The 12,237-nt window shown below is 43.0% G+C and overlaps 1 pseudogene across 1 annotated transcript; it reads left to right on the forward strand.

Moving 5' to 3' along the window:
• Positions 1 to 1,650: 1,650 nt before the first annotated feature.
• LOC311526477 (small ribosomal subunit protein uS8 pseudogene) lies at positions 1,651 to 2,040 on the forward strand (annotated as a pseudogene). Its single transcript has one exon. The product of its transcript is annotated as a small ribosomal subunit protein uS8 pseudogene (transcript).
• The last annotated feature ends 10,197 nt before the right edge of the window (positions 2,041 to 12,237 follow it).

Here is a 12,237-nt window from a genome sequence, read left to right on the forward strand (position 1 = left end):
TTTATTCTCTGCCCTGAGTAAGGAATGGTATGCATCTGCACTGCCTCAGAAGCAGAAAAGAGAGGGGCATGTTACACACAGTCACAATTCCCTCCCTGTTCAATCTCCTTCTGTACCCCGCTTGTTTCAGAAGAAAGGTCCTACTGGTGTATGCCAGTACAATTGGTCTATATCAGTGGTCAACTGTACTTTTTCCTCTGCTCTGGTACAGCAATGTTAGCTGGTGCACTGAAGAGGTGGAGCTTTTCTTAACCCTGTTTCCCCACCCACCTGTGTCTATAATCACAGCTGAAGATCCCTATTCACAGAACTAGCCATATTTCTATTCTTGGCAATGTAATTACTTTTATAATGCCGACAGAATGAAGGGTCTTCCTTGTCACTGTCTCTACTACCTCTCTCTGCCTCACAAATATCACTGTATGGAAAAAGGAGAGTGCAAGGCTGTAAGTGTAATAATTGACATAGGATGAAGTTATGTAACACTATTATTACACTCCCCTTTCTTGCATGACAGCTTAACTCTTTGTTAAAGTGCAGGCCAGAGTTCTGTCTATTCAAGACAATTCAGAAAGCATTATGTAGCATCAAACCTGGGGCTACTGTATTCAAAATCCTGCATTTAGGTGTTAGGAACAGCTTCCAGAAGCACACAACTGCTTGGTCTTTTTTAAAATCTCTCTCGCTAGGTATTTATATAGATCCCGTTACTGTAGTATCCGAGCACCTTACAATGTTTACTACATTTATCCTCACAAGACACTGAGGTAGGTAGGGAAGTGCTATTATCTTCATAGGGAACTGAGGTACAGAGAGTCTAAGTGACTTGTCGAAGGTCACAGCCAGTCTGTTGCAGAACAGAGACTTGAACCCAGGTGTCCCAAGTCCTAGGCTTGTGCCCTAACTGTTGGATCATCTTTCCCCTCAGTAAACAAATACATTTAATACAACAAAAGCATCTTAAACAGTGTTTGAAATATGTCTTAACACACTTCAAACACTTTTAAAACAACAGCTATTAGGCAGTAAATCTGCCAGTGTTCTTCCCATTGAGACTTCCACAAATTCTTCTTCTGCCACTGCCATACATGCTCATGGAATGAAAGTTTGGTTTGTACCAGCTGCATTACAATGTGAGGTTTCAGCACAGCAGTCACGCTTCTGTACGTTCGCACATACCGCATAAACTCGTTCCTTCCCCCTCTAAACTTTCAGGGATGATTTTTCGGTCCGCAATGTGCCCTAAAATGTTGGGTGTGTCAACTGGATTCTTAACTGCAGCATCTCAGTCCAAAATTCAAGCACTTCTGCCTGATCAGCAAACAAATCTGGTGGCTCCTTATAGCAGGCAGTGTCCTTTGTTGATAGGTGATTTGCTGTCCTCAGCTTGTATGGTCAGATAGGTTATCTATAGCTAAAGTGTAACAGGTTTTTAGACCAAGCCTGGAGTAAATGCCTCTCCTGGCCTTGCATTGCTATTCTTCTACCAGGTCCCCTATAGCTCTCTAGCTCCAATATTTATAATCCTCACACCTTGAGTTCTGATTGGCTCAGCTGTCAGGCGGAACTTCCTGCCCACACAATAGTGGTTTCTTTGCAGTTTCAAGAGAACTTCATTGAGCATGCCTACTATCTTGCTGCACCAGAATCATGGTGCGCATGAATGTTCTGGACGATGCCCTAGAGCATCAACAATGCAGAGAAACATGGATAATGTCAAGTTCTCATTAGACTGTGCTCTAAAATAATCGTCCTGTGATGATGAAGCATACTTACATTGGTGAATTTGAGATCATTGACGATCACAGAGCTGGGAAAATTGTTGTTAATTTCACAGGCAGTCCGAACAAGTGTGGTGTGATCAGTCCCAGATTTGATGTTCAGTTGAAGGACCTGGAAAAGTGGCAGAACAACCTTTTGCCTTCACGTCAGTTTGGGTACATAGTGCTGACAACTTCCGCTGGCATCATGGACCATGAGGAAGCAAGTCGAAAACACACAGGAAGCAAAATCCTGGGATTCTTTTTCTAAAACTTGTCAAACAGGAAAAAAAAATCTACCATAACTCTTCTGGATGTTTCTGAGCCTTTCCAGACAAGCTCCTCTGCTCTGTTCCCTGCACATGTGCAGAAACTAACTAACACAGATCATTCAAACATAACCATGCCTCATCTCTGCTGCTGTTCTCCCTTTCTTTGGACTTAAAAACAAACTACGGCAACATAAAGCATGTAGTTTATACAACCTGTTTTGTCTTCAACCTCAACCTGGACTCTGTCTGGGCAATATTCCACCAATAGATCCACCACAGAAGATGTCTGTTGTCTCTGGAGACTTCCTTAGCCCCATCAGACATCTTCCTGGGTATACTGTTCCACTGGCTCTTGATTGAGGACCTCAGATATACCCTCTTTATTGGGACAGGGGCCACTGCATCACCATAGGCACCTTAAAGTAACGTCCTCCCTTTCTGTATCCACAGCACATAACCCCCTTCCCCTCACTCTTCCTCTGAGGGGTTGGACACGTCACAAGTCAAAACAGACAGAGGCCTAAGAGCTCATTAAAAACTCCTTACCTCAAGTGCCTGGGGAACCTAAAAATAAATAATAATACCTAAACAGAATAGCACTTGACATGTTGGAAGCACACTCTGCTCTAACGGTGTTGTCAACTCATGATTTATTTTTTTTAAAGCCTTAATTGCTACAGTCTTGTTACTTGTGCAAATCTTAGCTTTTTTAAACAAAGTTTCTAGCCTTCAGGATTGCATAGCAAAGTTTGAAAACACCAAACCCTAACAACCCAAAATCCAGAAGGCAAATAAAAAGAACCCAGAAATTTTGCTTTAAAATCATGACATTTTAAAAAAATCTCATCATTTTTGGGCTGCCTGACTCATTGTTTTTGAATGCTTAGGGTTGGCAATACTGAAATTGGCATACTGTATCTTTATTGCCCATTAAATCAAATAGTTCTCTGTAATTCTTCTGTGGACTTGTATGATGCTTCTGTCTAATATTGAGGAGACTGGGGTATTCCAACTCCTGTCCCTCTTGTTTTTTATGAATGTATATATTTCTGTTCTAGATCTAATAGCTTGTATGGATGAAGTGAAGTGCAATAGAGTAATTGTGTATTTGAACAGCATATAGTCCTTCATTTAAAAAAAACATTTGGGGAAAACAAAAGTGATTCAAACTGTTCACTGATGCAGACAGCATATGGTCATTTTTTTTATTTGGCAGCTGGTCGAACAGCACAGCTACTGCTGAAATTTAATTTTTCAAATGTACTTCTTCTTGTTTGCCACTAGACACTACTAAAAATGTTTCACATTTCCCAGAGAAATGCCTCAAGATACCTTCAACACAGTTATAATTTCTATCGGCCAACCAAATCAGTTAATTTTTTCCCCCATCTTTGTTTATTTCCTAGCAGGAATGAGGCAGTTGTTGCTGGCTGGAAAACAGCCAAATGAATTATTTCTCATTCTACAGTACATCGGGCTGGAGCAAAACAACGACACCCCACATCAAAGCAGTATACCGTGGGATCTAATTATAAGGCACTTTGTTTGATTCTCACTCCCTTATTGATCACTTGATCAGTGGTACATTTAATTAGAACAGCTTCTCCAAAGTTGTGGTGAGTTTTAACTCTTTGACATTTCATAATCATGAATAGAAAAGGGATGAGTGAATGTACTGTGGAATTGTTTAATAGGTGCTTGTTAAATGTACTGTAATTATTGGATGTTCTAGATGGTCTTGTTTTTCAGGGCTGAGGTCCCAGCTGTTCATCATTGTGTGTTAATACACAGTTATACGCAAAGGCCCAGCTGGCTAATCTGAACATGGCTCTGGAAAGTCAGTCTGCACAGACATATTCCGATGCAGTTCTATTAAGTTGAGAGTGAAGGTCAAACTTTAGGCCCTGTAAGAGAGTGCAGTTCCATTGACGGCAATGTAGTTGCAGCTGCTTAAACCAGGTCTGGACTGAAACCTGAGAATGGGTCAATATCTTCCAACAGCAGCTACCCTCTGCGTACCCTGTCTGTTTACATGTTACTGAACAACCATTTCTGTCGTACACTTACTCTTGGGAATGGGATTCCAGTGGCACATACCGAGTTCTGAGTCTCCACAGGCAAATGCTCTTGGACCTGGCTCCTGGCAACAATGGTTCAAGGTCTACCAGCCACCCTCATAAGCCAGAAAATATGGGAGACTTTCAGCCTGGCATCTCTCCTCCTAGCCTGGCTCCTTGAGTGAACAGGGGATATATTTTCAGGACTACAAGATGCTTGCATCCTGCCCTCTGCGGGGATTGTCTTCACTACAAAATGTTTCAGATTGTGAAAAATCGAGTTAGCTGGATGTAATTGTGAAGAATCTGTGACATTCTGGGATGCAGTCCAGACTAGTGAGTGGTTGTCCCACTGCCTGCCCTGTAACCCCAAATGCCTGAAAATGCTCCACTGCTGTAGCTGTCTTGTCTGGTCATTTCCAGCCAGCAGACAAGCACGCACCGAGCATCTGTGTGTCAAGCAGCTCTGACTCCAGCAGCCTGCTTGTTAAAGCATTGCCATACTCTGGCCTCCACTAGCCTTGGTTACACCTGGCAAGATAACCCCAGCATCCTCCAGTCCCAGATTTTCCCAAACCAGCACTGTCTTGGACAATTCAGAGAGATGAAGGTTTGTTTGTTCCTTTCAAGATACAATACCCAGCATTTTGCCCCATTAACTGGAGTTACCATTCACTTTAAATCAAACACAGCACTTGGTTGGTTTAGATTAAAAGCAAAACAAGTTTATTAACAAAAGGAGATAGGATTTTAAGTGAGTTCAGGTATAAAGGATGGAGTTAGAAATGGTTACAAGCAACTAAAAGTGAAAAATGCTTTCTAGAGCTAACACTTAACAAAACAAGCTACAGCCTTGTTGAAGGCAATGTCCTTACCAATCTGCCTCCCAGCAAGATGCCTGACCACCCCTGCAGTCAGGATCTCCCACCAAGTCCAAAGTGCTTGATTCCTTAGGCGAAAGATAACTAGGGGTTCTTTGCCTCTCTCTTTCATATTCTCTGAAATGGATTTTTCTGAAGGTTCCCTCCCCTTCCCCAAAGTAAAGTTCATTCATGCTGTGAGAAGGCAACATGGAGTCTTCTGGCACAGAAAGTTCCATGCTGGTTCCCCCCCCTCCCCGCCCCGATGTTTGCTAAAATGCAAATTGATCTATTTCCTGCAATCTCCTCCCCCTGCTGTGATGCTCAGCAGTTGTCTCCTTCCTTTGTAGGCTTGATGGTTTTGTTAACCTTCTATGTAAATTGTCTTCCCATTGTCGTTTAATGAACCTTGCAAATACCTTCCATGTGGCAGAACCACATTCCTTTGTCTAGGGTGGAGTAACTTTAGCCCTGCCTGGCAGACCCCCTTTGATAACATAATTTCCAACACGTTTGTAATCTTGAATTTGTTCTCTGTACATACCCCACACCACACAATAATAGTAATGATCAGTATGTTATTTGCTTTCTATTGATATCTTACATGACACCATCTAGATACCGGGTACAACATTAGTGAGTTGGGGCACACTGAATGTGTTAGACCAGCTGAAACTTACTACCAGATACCAGTGAGCATCTTGCCCTCTTGCACTGGGATGCTGTTACGGTCACAGAATTACCATTCTGACCACAGCTTCTATACAACTGTGTAATGTAGAGCAACCTTATGAGTCATTGCTGGCCATGGATGCAGAGTGCATGAAGACATGGGTTAGATTAGGAAATAATCAGTGGTGGTACTCTCCCAAATTCCAACCACAAACCAAGCTCTTCGCGCTCGAGAAGCCAAAATAAGATGCCACTTGCAGCTTAATGTTGCCATTTCACTGTCATGCTTGTCCTTCACTGCTAGCATTGCTGAAGGTGAATGAAAACACACCACAACTTTCTTAGAGCTTTTGGGCCAGATCCTCAGCTGAAATCAATGGAACTAAGCTGATTTACATCAGCTAAGCATTTGACCCATTGTGTCAGGGTCTCTGCATACTCCAGCTGACCTCACTGCACTGCTGACAGTGTATTCATACTTCAAAGTTCTTTTTACTTTTGCAGACAGAAGTGCTTAGAAATCTTTTTTTTTAATTAAAAATTAATTCTGGAGCAAAAAATGGCAGCAATCATGGAAATGTTCCAGGTCACTTAGCTGCTGCAAACCTGGGCCCAGGGGCTCCGTGGCTGCCAGCCTCTACCACAGCAATATGATCCTGCAGGTGCCATCCCAATGAGTGTGCATGTGTATGTAGCAGGAGAAGCATTTACTTTGCAAGGTGGGGGAGGGGAGGAAGGGGTGACTTCACGATAACCAGCAGGGCTTCTTTTTTCACAGGACCGGTGTTCAAAGGGAAGTCTGAAGGGGAAGAAAGGGTTAAAAATATTCCGCCAGATCTGTGGTGGAGGAGATTTGGCAGCATATTTTTAATCCTCTCATCAATAAACATGCTGTGTAGAAGCTGATGTGCTGCTCCAGAGACTTGTGGCAAACACTCCAAATGCTGACGGAAGTTGAACATCAAGGGGGCTGCGAGCCACAAATTGGATAGATCTTGTAAACCAAGACATTTGGGGGTTTTTTAATGGTGACAGAATGAGCTAGAAGTAAGATTGTGACTGAAATGGCTTCCCCTGCCACTCTAGCATTTTAAGCCTTCTGTACATTGTTTCGTTGAGAGAGAGGAAAAGCATAATAAGAAAAAATAATCGAGTGCTGAGAAAATGTGAGTAGAGAAAGGAAGAGAATAAACGTGTCGAATGCTGGCAGAAATTGTGGAAGACATGATGGTCAATATAGGGGAATAAAAAAGCCATCATCCATTACCTTTTTGAACTTAAAGCCAAATTTTTTTAAAGTGCTTTTCCCAAGATGAATGCAGGCACATATGGTATATAGATGTATTCAGGATCCCTTTTCAATAACTTCACTGTATCATGTCATGCTTTTAAAGGCACAATAGGACACCAATCACTCCTGGGCAGAAACTTTCGCCAGAGACCACTGGCTTCAAGAATAATTGCAGGACAGCATTGTAACTTGGCAAGTGGAAGAACTGGAATTCTGTTTGTTAGTAGTACCCACATGAGCAACTACAGCTTGATGGCATAGATTGAATATGGGAATATATTTTCCTGGTCAGGCCACTAAGTGAGTGGTTACTCAATTCACGTCTGTGCAAGTTGTCTGTGGGTCCCAAGCTTTGTTCTTAGCTTCCTGGGGTAGACTGTTTGAGAGTACTGTGAAAGCCGCACAGAGCAAATAGCAAAATTAGTCTGTTGGGAGGCTTGTGCCTACCCTGTGGTGTTCTCAAGTGACATCCCTCCACCCTCCTGCAAAGCAGAAGTTCTGTGGACAGACTCCAGTCCTCCTCAGGTAGAAGGCCCTTGTTCTTATGATGTAAGGCTTTGGAGGCTGTGGTGAAGAATGAGGAATTCCTCCCAAATAACATCCCCATGCACAAACCAAAATATGTATTTCTGGAGAAAGCCAAGAAAGTGTTTTTAAGTGGGTGCACCAAAAGTTATTGTGCAGTCGACAACTGATCTTCATACCAAAGCAAAGATCTAATAAACAAAAAGGAATTCCCTCTGTAATACAATACTAATGGTGCTGTTAAAGGAACAGACCTGCTGAAAGAATACAAATATGGCAGGCACGTGTAGGGCCTAATCTTGTAAACTCTTCAACAAGTAGTTATATTTACTTCAGTGGAGCTGCTTATGTGAGCAAGGGCAACTGGGGAGTAGTGCTGGAGTTGTGGCAGGCGCTAGCCTCTGCAAAGCTGACTTAGAGGGTTGAGGCAAAATTGGGGTCACTTCTCTAACCCTCTTTCCAGCGAGCGGAGCTGGCCAGGCTGAGGGGAACAGACTCTGCATCTTCTCCATGTGTGCTGCAGTTGCTGCACTCCCCATGTTTTGGGGCTATAGGAGACATTATATCTGTCTGAGAGGGAAAAGGAGGAGCCAAACAGAATGTTCGTCAATCTGCACAATGTTCGTCAATCTGCAATCTGCACATTGAAATTTCTTTGTCATCATTTCAGCCAAAACACTTGTAAATGGGCTACTTTGTTTCCTCTTCCCTGGAGTCCATGTTTGGGTAGAACTTGTTCGCAAAATGGGTCACCATAAGTTACAAAGGGCCGCAAGAAGATGAGGCCTTTCTGTTGCAAAGCACTTGGGAGTGTACTGTGCCTGTGGGGACTGCGTATGGTTCTTGTTTGGTGAGGAGCACTCTGCTGTCAAGAGGGCTGTCTGGTTTCTCTTACCTTAATAGGAGTAAATTTGATTGGATTTGGGTTGCCTAATAGAGGGAAGAAGCAGAACTTGACTGGAGCCATTCTGAGAGAAACAGGATCCAACCAGGTTTAACAATATCATTACTAGGACTGCTCAGTGCCATAGCGAACCTCTTGCGCCACTCACTCATGGATCAGCGGTACCATGAGTTGGTGGCAAGCTCTGAAGGCACTTCAGCTGCTAGGCCCCATAGGCTCTAATCCTTGTGGGTCCCAGGAACCACTCAGACATACAGCTAAAGTGAAGGGATATTTTACTAGGGCTGGCAGGAAAGGTAAAAGGCTGTAAACACCTAGGTTCAGCTACTTAAGCAGGTACATTCAAGGCAAATGTAGCAATTCCCAGCCTAGCGCCTGGGAGCAATCTCCTAGAGGGGTTAGGGCTCCTCAAGTCTTGGGGTGCACTCTCCCATCCATTTTGTTTAGATAATTATGTAACCTGCAGGCTTTCTGGCCAGTATTTGTGGTGTGTCTTCTTGGGGGAGCCCCCTCCTCTGTCTGTCCTCTGTTGTGGCAGAGCTTCCTGCAGAACTGCTAGCAGATTGCTGAAATTGTGGTGGCAATTAGGCTTAACCCCCCCCCCAGCCCCACTCATCCTGGGGTGTATATAATTGCCCTTTAAAAGGATGGTAACCCCTTCTCTTGGGTCCTGCCCCCATCAGAGCACACTAACTTTTATTTTATTTTATAGGAAGCCTGGGCTGGCTCTGTGTCCCTAAGATTTCTTTTTAGACCCCCCTCTGCTCAGCCCTCTGGCTGCAGGATCTCCGTTCAGCCCCTGCTACTTTCCACAAGTTCTGCACTGACCTGAATCTTGCTACAGTGTCAGCCACTCACACCTCGTCCCCCATGTAGCTCCTCCGTTTTTGCTTGTGGGGTGGTAGGCTTCCTGCTTTGCAAGGCACTCCTCAGCTTCCTGTAGCCTGCTCAAAAATCATCATGTGGCCCCTCCAGCAACTTTTCAGCTTTTGTTTCCTGGCTTTGCTCCCACTTGTCGCTTGGTTCCACAGTTTGTCATGCTCCACTTCCTTCTGAGAGAGATCTGAAAGAGAGAAATCATTTCCAGGGTGAGGCCCTTTCAAAGTTTCCACCTCTTTCCCCTAATGGTAGGAAAGGGGACTGGGTCTATTCTTCCACCCTTGGGGGTCATAGCTCTCAGGTAGGGAACCAATGTGAATAATCTTTTGCTCAATAGATTCATCTTACTCAGCAAGGAGAAGCTGGATCAGCCCCTCTCTGTTCTGAGAGTAGCCAGCCCATGATATTTAAGCTCTGGGGTAGGGAAAGTCTGGCTCTGGTTCAGATCAATCTCTGGTTAGAGGAAGGTAAAACAAACAATACTTTTCTCATTTTAAAATAGTATTCCAAGTAGACAAGAGCTTTGCTAAAAACTATTTACACTATTATAATAATATCTACATACTGAATAATATTAGCATGTTATATGGCATGACAAGGTTATATCATAACTACTCTGTAATAACTGACCCTAAATCTGGCTTCTTTTAGTTTTTGTGTTGTGGGGTATTTGAGACTCTTCTGTTTAATTCAAGATTCAGAAATGAGCATTAATTTTTTTCCCCTTAATCCCAGTGTGAAAAATACCATGTAGTAACATGTTTCTATTACAATTCTATTAGTCTGTGCATACTTAAGCAAGATTAAATATGTGATTAATTTGTGATGATATCTCAGAATATTTTAGACAATTTTTGGCATAAAAATATATAAATATAAAACGTGGTTATACAAATTCATCTAATCATGTATTTGATGGGATCAATTATTGTTTCTGTTAGAGAGAAGAATCACACTTGTTCTATTGAAAAGCCACAGGATTTCCAAAGGAAATACAGTAGCCTAAGTACTATATAGGGTTTCTGTGTAAATGTATGCACCACTGTATTTTATAGAGCTGTATGGAATTCATAAAAGAACAAGATGACCCTGCTGGTAATCAGAAATCAATGGTGCCATAAAATTCATATCAAGTGAGGAACTGCCCACAAGAATTTCGTATCCAGCAGTCAGATAAAATGCATCCTGTTGTCCCAGGGGCTTTCCCCGATAGACATCTGCCACACAGTCAAAGAAGCTATCAGTTTTGGTCAGCTGACCTCTATTTTCTTTCCGACAAATAGCACTGGAGGCTGGCTAGTTATAAGCCTTGTGTCTTTGTGCTTGTACAACCAGAAAACTTAAACTGCCTTTAAAAATGGTGCAGCTAGAGATGGCCAGAATATTTTCAGTGTAACTACATTTAGCTGAAATGTTTTGGGGGAAAGGGGGAGAAGAAGGGGGGAGAAATCACCTGGGATGTGGGAGAGCCAGGTTCAAAACTCTGTTCTGCCTGATCCAGAGTGATCTGGGATGAAAAATTCTGCTGTGCATCAGGCGGAGCACAGACATGACTGTGACTCTCCCACATCCCAGGCCAGTGTGCTCGCCACTGCCTTCAGGTTGTGGTCCAAAAGCGAGCATTTCTGCACAATTTTGTTTTCAGCTCTAGGTGTGTCTGGATAGTCCACAGTATACAGAATACTTCTAAATTGGGGCAATTTTGTATTACTTGGACACGGGGAATTCCTCTGCCAATGCATGGCTACTCTTGGTCTGGTCCTGTCCCCATGCAAATGAGGAGGCTGCCTTATGAGGAGGCTGCCATTTCCTTCTTTGGTGCCCAGCCCAGCCCCTTCAAGAGCTTACAGGCACTCCCAGACCCTAGAAAACTTCCAAATCTGAAACAAGAACCTCCACATTAGCTCAGTGTTTTGGCAGAGCCGAGAAAACCCTTTTACAGGTAAGACAGAATTGTCCCATCATCAAACAAGAATCCATCCGCCAAACTGCAATTCTGGTACCTCTACAGGGGTAGAAAGCAGTAGGATAAAAGGAGGGGAGAAGCAGCAGGAGAAAATAAGTATTCACTCACCATAAAATAAGGGAACTAAGTCAGAAAAGGGGAGAACAGACAGAAGTAATGGAGCTTCCTCCTAGAACAAATCTTCCCTTTTAAAAGAAAACAAAGCAAAGCAGGGCCAGCCTTGAGGATCTGATCACTAACCAAGGCATGTGCAATGGGCTTCCTTCTGCAGCCCCTGCTAGCATGCTGCTCTAATTGAAATCAGTCTTAATTGTGTATTGCCTGTGGGAAGGGGCTCAGTCATTAAAATCTTCATAGCACAGATGGGCTGGGATGCAGTGCTTATGTGGTATTGTGACGCATCTCTGTAATCTCAAACCTAGTCCCTTTTCCTTTTCCCTCCAGCAATGGTTTTAGCCCCAAATTCTCAGAAGTCACTTGTGATCTTGTTGCCTTATTTTCTGGTTGACCAACTTGAGACACCTTAAAAGGGCCTGATTTTCTGAGGGTGATTGCTCACATATCTCAAGTTGGGCACACAAAAATTCAGGCTCCAAGATCACTAGTTACTTTTGGAAAATCTGGTCCTTTGAGTGTAAGCTCTTTAGGGCAGGAAATGTGCCTTTTGTGTTTGCACCTTTGGGACCCTTAAACAACCAAATCCTTATGTTTTTACTCAGTTTTGACTCAATCTGGAATACATAGTTCTTAATGAAGCATCCCAAACAATCCTAGCAGCAGTTTATCTAATCTTGCCACTTGTAACTTTCCAGTACTGTCCTCAGTAATATTTGCTTCTTCCTCTTCCCTCCTGTCACATCGCACACATACACATTTGCACACACGCACCCCTATTATAATTATTACTGGAAATTAATACAAGGAATTGGCTTCTACACATGTACTGTTTGTAAATGCTCTATGATGATAAAATAGGAAGTGTGTGTCTCCTCAAACAGAACACACACCATCTGTGGCTATTGGAAAGCTTTACAAGTTTTCTTTTCAGAAA

The sequence above is a fragment of the Lepidochelys olivacea genome (assembly GCF_965140295.1).
Source record: "Lepidochelys olivacea isolate rLepOli2 genome assembly, chromosome: 9".
NCBI lineage: Eukaryota > Metazoa > Chordata > Testudines > Cheloniidae > Lepidochelys > Lepidochelys olivacea.